The 5,902-nt window shown below is 52.7% G+C and overlaps 1 pseudogene; it reads left to right on the plus strand.

Moving 5' to 3' along the window:
* The first annotated feature begins 330 nt into the window (after window positions 1-330).
* On the plus strand, window positions 331-1,260 carry LOC136996112 (olfactory receptor 14C36-like; annotated as a pseudogene).
* Window positions 1,261-5,902: the final 4,642 nt, after the last annotated feature.

Genomic DNA, 5,902 nt, shown 5'->3' on the forward strand with positions numbered 1-5,902 from the left:
ACAAACAAACAAGCCCCCAAAAGTGAAGCTATTGCTTTTGTGGTCAAAATGCCTCAGAACTGGAGGTGAAGATGTAAACCACCCTTGTGCACTATAGCAGGACTGACCCCTCTGGAGTCTGTGGGCAGAGGTCCATGCTCCTCATGGCACACTCAGCTAGCACAAATTTGAACTCCAGACATGGGTAAAGCAGTGTGTGTGTGTGTGTGTGTGTGTGTGTTGGTGGGGGGTGTCTGTGAGAGAAGGAAAGAGCTTTGAACAGAGAATTCCCTCCTGACTTGTCATTGTCTTTTCCTCCTTGGACAGTCCCCCATATCCAGAGAGAGCAAAATGTCCAACAGCAGCTCCCTCAACGAGTTCCTCCTCCTGCCATTTGCAGACACACGGGAGCTGCAGCTCTTGCACTTCTCGCTCTTCCTGGGCATCTACCTGGCTGCCCTCCTGGGCAACGGCCTCATCATCACAGCTGTCACCTGCGACCACCACCTCCACACCCCCATGTACTTCTTCCTCCTCAATCTCTCCCTCCTTGACCTTGGCTTCATCTCCTCCACTGTCCCCAAATCCATGGCCAATTCTCTGAGGGACACCAGGACCATTTCCTACACAGGATGTTCTGCACAAGTCTTTCTGTTTCTCTTCTTCTTAGGAGGAGAACTTTGTCTTCTCACAGTCATGGCCTACGACCGCTATGTTGCCATCTGTAGACCACTGCACTACGGGACCATCATGGGCAGCAGAGCTTGTGTCAAAATGGCAGCAGCTGCCTGAGCCAGTGGTTTTCTCAACGCTCTCATACACACTGCTCACACATTTTCAATGCCACTCTGCAAAGGTAATGTCGTGGACCAGTTCTTCTGTGAAATCCCCCAGATCCTCAAGCTCTCCTGCTCAGAATCCTACCTCAGGGAAGTTGGGCTTCTTGTGGTTTCTGCCTGTTTAGACTTTGGGTGTTTCATTTTCATTGTGCTGTCCTACATGCAGATCTTTACTGCTGTGCTGAGGATCCCCTCTGAGCAGGGTCGGCACAAAGCCTTTTCCATGTGCCTCCCTCACCTGGCTGTGGTCTCCCTGTTTATCAGCACTGTCCTGTTTGCCTACCTGAAGCCCCCCTCCATCTCCTCCCCAGCTATGGATTTGGTGGTGGCTGTTCTGTACTCGGTGATGCCTCCAGCAGTGAACCCTCTCATCTACAGCATGAGGAACAAGGAGCTCAAAGATGCCCTGAGGAAAGTGATTTCATGGACATTTTTCAGTAGTGGTAACATTGCCTTTGCTCTTCAGAGATGACTCCCGCTGTGTCCCAGGTCAGGACTGAGCTTTGTTTGTTCACTTTATTATTATTATTATTATTATTAGTAGTAGTAGTAGTTATCATATTGCTGCACAAATGCTTGGATTCATTCCACCTTTCCTGGGGCTGCTCTGTCTCATCTGGTGCCCATATAAAATTGCGTCCAACACTGGGTCAGAGGTGACTCCCTCACAGTATCTCTGTAATAAAGTCGGTTCTTCCTGGTGCAGTGCCTGAAGGCTGGGCTCTTCCTCCAAAGCTGCTGTCCCTCACACCCTGTCCCCAGCACATGTCCTTGAGAGACAATCTCCCCAACCTCAAATGCTGGTCCTTACCCCAAATGTCACCCCCAGACAAGGCTCCATGCCCAGCCAGAGGACTGGGCATCCAGCTGTGAGCCCTGGAGGATGAGCCCTCTCCTGGGTCCTCTGCCGGGCTGGCAGGGAGCATGCAGGGGAGGCCCTGAGGCTGCCTACTTGGCCTGTAGACCATGTTCCTCCCATAGTGGCCCTCAACAGGGTGCCTCAGTGCAAAGATGCAGCCCAGCTTGTTGTTGCTTGAACCCAGAGGAGAAAGTGTCACAGGAAACTCCTCCCAGACCCAGCCCCTCATACCAGCCATTTCCAGCACTGGCCATTCTCCATGATGCTGGTGAGGGGTGATCTTGGAATGTGACCAGCTCCGTCTGCCTGCTGGGCTCACCACCTGTATGGGGGGATGGCCATCCTGCCTGGCCTCTCTCCCTAGGCCCAGGCACCAGCAGTCCCCAGAGCACGGCCTTCTGCTAACCCTGGGGGGACAGGATGAGGGCTGGGCAGCGCTGGTGACTGGTGGGAGGCTGCTGAACAGGAAGGCCATAGTGGCCAGGGCACCAAGGGCTGGGCCAGCTCAGTGATGAGGTGCAGATGGGAGCCACGACACTCCAGAAGCTCCCAACAGTCGTGGAGGGGACTCACTGCTGTTAGCAGGGCTGGGGGTCTCTTGGGGGCTGCAGCCATCAGCACCACCTGCCAGGACCCCCAGACCCAGCACAGATTCTCAGTGCTCACTACCACAGTTCACGGTGCTCCCTGTCTCTTGTGTCACCATCCTCTCTGAGGAGCACTGCTGGGTGCATCACTCCCTGCCTGGGTGTGGAAAGGAGCTGCTGGAGCTTCTCTTCTCAGCCCTGCTGACCCCAGCTCTGCCTTGGTGTCAGCCCACAGGCTCTGCCCTGGGTCATGTTATGTCTCCATATGCTCTCCTCTGAGACCAGGTAGGGACCTGCAGCACATAGCTCTGCTTGGAGACGGCCACCATGGCCTGCCTGAGTGGTCCCAGGAGATCCCAGCAAGGCTGTGCTTGGAGGTGAGGCTGTGATTGTCCTCGGTCAACGTAGATGGGATGGTCTGGCTGGGGGCCAAGGGGAGGAAAGGACAAGAGACAACAAGGAGAAGATGCAGGAAGGGAAAATTCAAATGAGTTTAAGAAAAAAAAAATAGTAACCATGATAGTTGAGCAGCACTGGGTCCGGGGCCAGGAGATTTTTAAAAACTCTCTTGGAGAAGGCACTTACCAACCTGATCTGACTGTTAAGTTAGCCCAGCTCAGAGCAGATCATCATCCTGGAGATCTCTGGTGGTCCCTCCCAACCCAAATCCTCTAGGAGGAAGGGGCTGGAAAGTGGAGTCCTGGGCAGGGGACACTGCTGTGGGGTTGAGGCCTTGCTGGCATCTGTACTGCCTGGTCAAACCTGTCAACCCTGTCCTCCAGAGTTACACAGTGAGCGAGTTCATCCTCAAAAGGAGTCTCTGCTCCATGGGTAACAGGAGTCAAATCAGTGCAGGAGACTGCAGAGGAGTTCTCAGGAACATGCCAGGCATTCAGCCCCTTCGATTGCTGAGGTGCCCCCCACACCGGTGCTTTGCCTCCTGGGTCTGAAGGGCTGAGAAATCTTTGGAGCCAGAGCAGATGGGTGTCCCACCTCCTGGACTCATGGGTTACAGGGCATCAGCAGGGCTGTACTGGCTGCAGGGAGGGAATCAGTGCCCGGGGCATGAGCAGATCCCCCTCTGCCCTCCCCTCTCTCTTCACACCCCAGAACAGAGATCGTGTTTCCCATGTTGGCCCTCCCTGCTGGGCTGTATTCCCAGGCAGAGGGGACGCAGGCTTCACCCTGGGGAAATGTAGGAGAGCCCAGTCTCACCTAGAGGAACAGGGTCCCACCACAGCTGCTGAGTGGCCAGGGCTGCAGACTGCAGACCCCACTCTGTTCCCTGCACACCTCCAGCCTGGGGTGCCCAGCAAGAAGGCAGGCATGCCTGGGGGTCTGGTGCCATTGGTGTGGTGGTCTTTGGACCAGCCTCTGTCTGTAAGGAACTCAGAAGCTTCTCTGCCTCCATGTTAGTGGCAAAGGTAGTGTCCCAGGTTCTTCTCTCTGGACAGCTGAGGCTTTAATTCTCTGGAGAAGGGGAAAAAGGAAAGCCTTTTGTCAGTGGGACTTATACCACCCTGTCAAACCTCTACTGTCTTCTCCTGCTCTGTTACCCCAGAAATCCTTTGGCAGGGACATTTTGGGGTTTCTAACCCTGCTTTGAGCAGCAGGTTGGGTTACAGGCCTCCTGTGGTCCCTTCAGCCTGAATTATCCTAAAAGCCTATGACCTCAGGCCCCATTTCAAGCACAGAGCAAATGTCTCTGGGACAGGAGCAATTTGTGCTTTATGTGACCATTCAAAAGAAGGTGTTGAACACCTCTGCCTTCTTCCTTGTTGACTGTAAGGCAGCCTGGGAGGCACTGCCTCAGGCATATCTACATTACCCTGAAAATTCTATGCATTCACCTTTAACCACATAGAAGTCCATTGCCTGGATCCTCTCAGTGGTGAGGGGAGAAATGCAGGCTTTTCTGCAGGGTGAGTTCTCTACCTCTGTAGTTGCACCTCTAAGTAGATGGTGCCATGCTGCCCTTTCTTTCTTGCCTGAAGCTGAGCCTGGATAGGGATGTGAATGTGGAGTTTGTCTGTAACTGCAGTGGCTGTGAGATGGTGGAGAGGTAGGAGGAATAACAGAATCACCGCCTTGGACTTCAGGAGAGAGGATTTCATCTTGTTTAGGATGGAGTTAGGCAAACCAAAGCTCAGTGGGAGCTGGAGCTGGACCTTCCACTGGGAAGGGATGGGGAGGGTAACCAGAATGGGTTCTGTAAGCCCATAGGCAGGACAAAGCATTCAGCCAAGGAAAATGTGGTGTCCCTGCTCAGTGGGGCAGGGGATGTAGTGACAAAGACAGGGGAAAGGCTGAGGAGCTCATTGCCTCTTTTACCTTGTCTTTTACTGGTGTTGCCTACTGCCAGGCCTCCCTGGTCCCCAAGTCCTTTGGCAGCATCCGTGTTATCAAAGCCTCACCCATGGCAGAGGAAGATGCATCTGGGGAGGACTTTTGCCCAGTGGGCACACACAAGTCCATGGGACCAGATGGAAAGCACCCCAGGGTGCAGGGAGAAGTGTCCGGAGTCAGCGCAATGCTGTTCCCAACTGTCTATGAAATGTCAGGGTGATAAGGGAGGTTCCTGATGACTGGGAAAAGGCAGACATTGCACCCATTTTGCAGAAGGGCAAGAGGGAAGATCTGGGGAACAACAGGCCAGTCAGCTTCATCTCAGTCGCTGGGAAGGTGATGGAGCAAATCCTCCTGGAAACCATCTCCAAGCATATGAAGGACAAGGCCTGGAAGAGGCAGCATGGGTTGACCAAGGGGAAATGGAAACCATGCCTGACCAACCCGATTACCTTCTGCCATCAGATGAATGCCTGCGTGCACAAGAGGAAAGCAGGGGATTTTGTGAACCTTCCCTTTAGCAAGGCCTTTGACACAGTCCCCCAGAGTCTCCTTAGAGGCAAATTGTTGAGACCTGCCCTGGATCAATGGACCATAAGGCAGGTGGAAGATTGGCTGGAGCATCAGGCTGAAACGCTGTGATCAGTGGTACAAGTTCCAAGTGGCAGCCGGTTAGTAGCGGCATCCTTCAGTGATCAACATGTGGGGCAGCACTGTTTAACATCTTGATGAATGGCCTGCACAGTGGATGGAGCGCACTCTCAGCACCTTTGTGGCCAATGCATAAGTAGGGGGAGCCCCTGGACAACCTCATCTAGTTCCCTCTGCACTGACCAGGGGGGGTGGGACTAGATGACATCCAGAGGTCTCCCCCACCCCAAGTGCTGTCATTCAGAGAACCATTCCCTGGAGAGCTCTGTAAAGAGAGAAGAGGCCGAGGAAGAAGAAAGGAGAGAGAGGCAGAAGAAGAGATCTGAAACATGTCCATTTAAACGAAGTAGTTCCTCAGAACAATGTTTCTCCATTCCTCCACTACTACACCAGAGGATTGCCAGCAAATGTATTTTGATGAGTAATGTATCTCTCTCTATATATGTTTACACTTGCATAGACAGACTAATTCCTGTAGTGCATGAACATGGTGCTGCCAATTAATAAGAAAGAAAAAAATATTTGGCAATGGTAAAAACTGTGGGAAGTTTTGGAAAAGAGGATTTTTTGGTAAATTATTGCATTGAAGATGTTTTAGAGACTCCTTTAAAACATTGCTTAAACATGGGTATGTTGAGATT

This window comes from Apteryx mantelli, unplaced genomic scaffold (genome assembly GCF_036417845.1).
Source record: "Apteryx mantelli isolate bAptMan1 unplaced genomic scaffold, bAptMan1.hap1 HAP1_SCAFFOLD_20, whole genome shotgun sequence".
NCBI lineage: Eukaryota > Metazoa > Chordata > Aves > Apterygiformes > Apterygidae > Apteryx > Apteryx mantelli.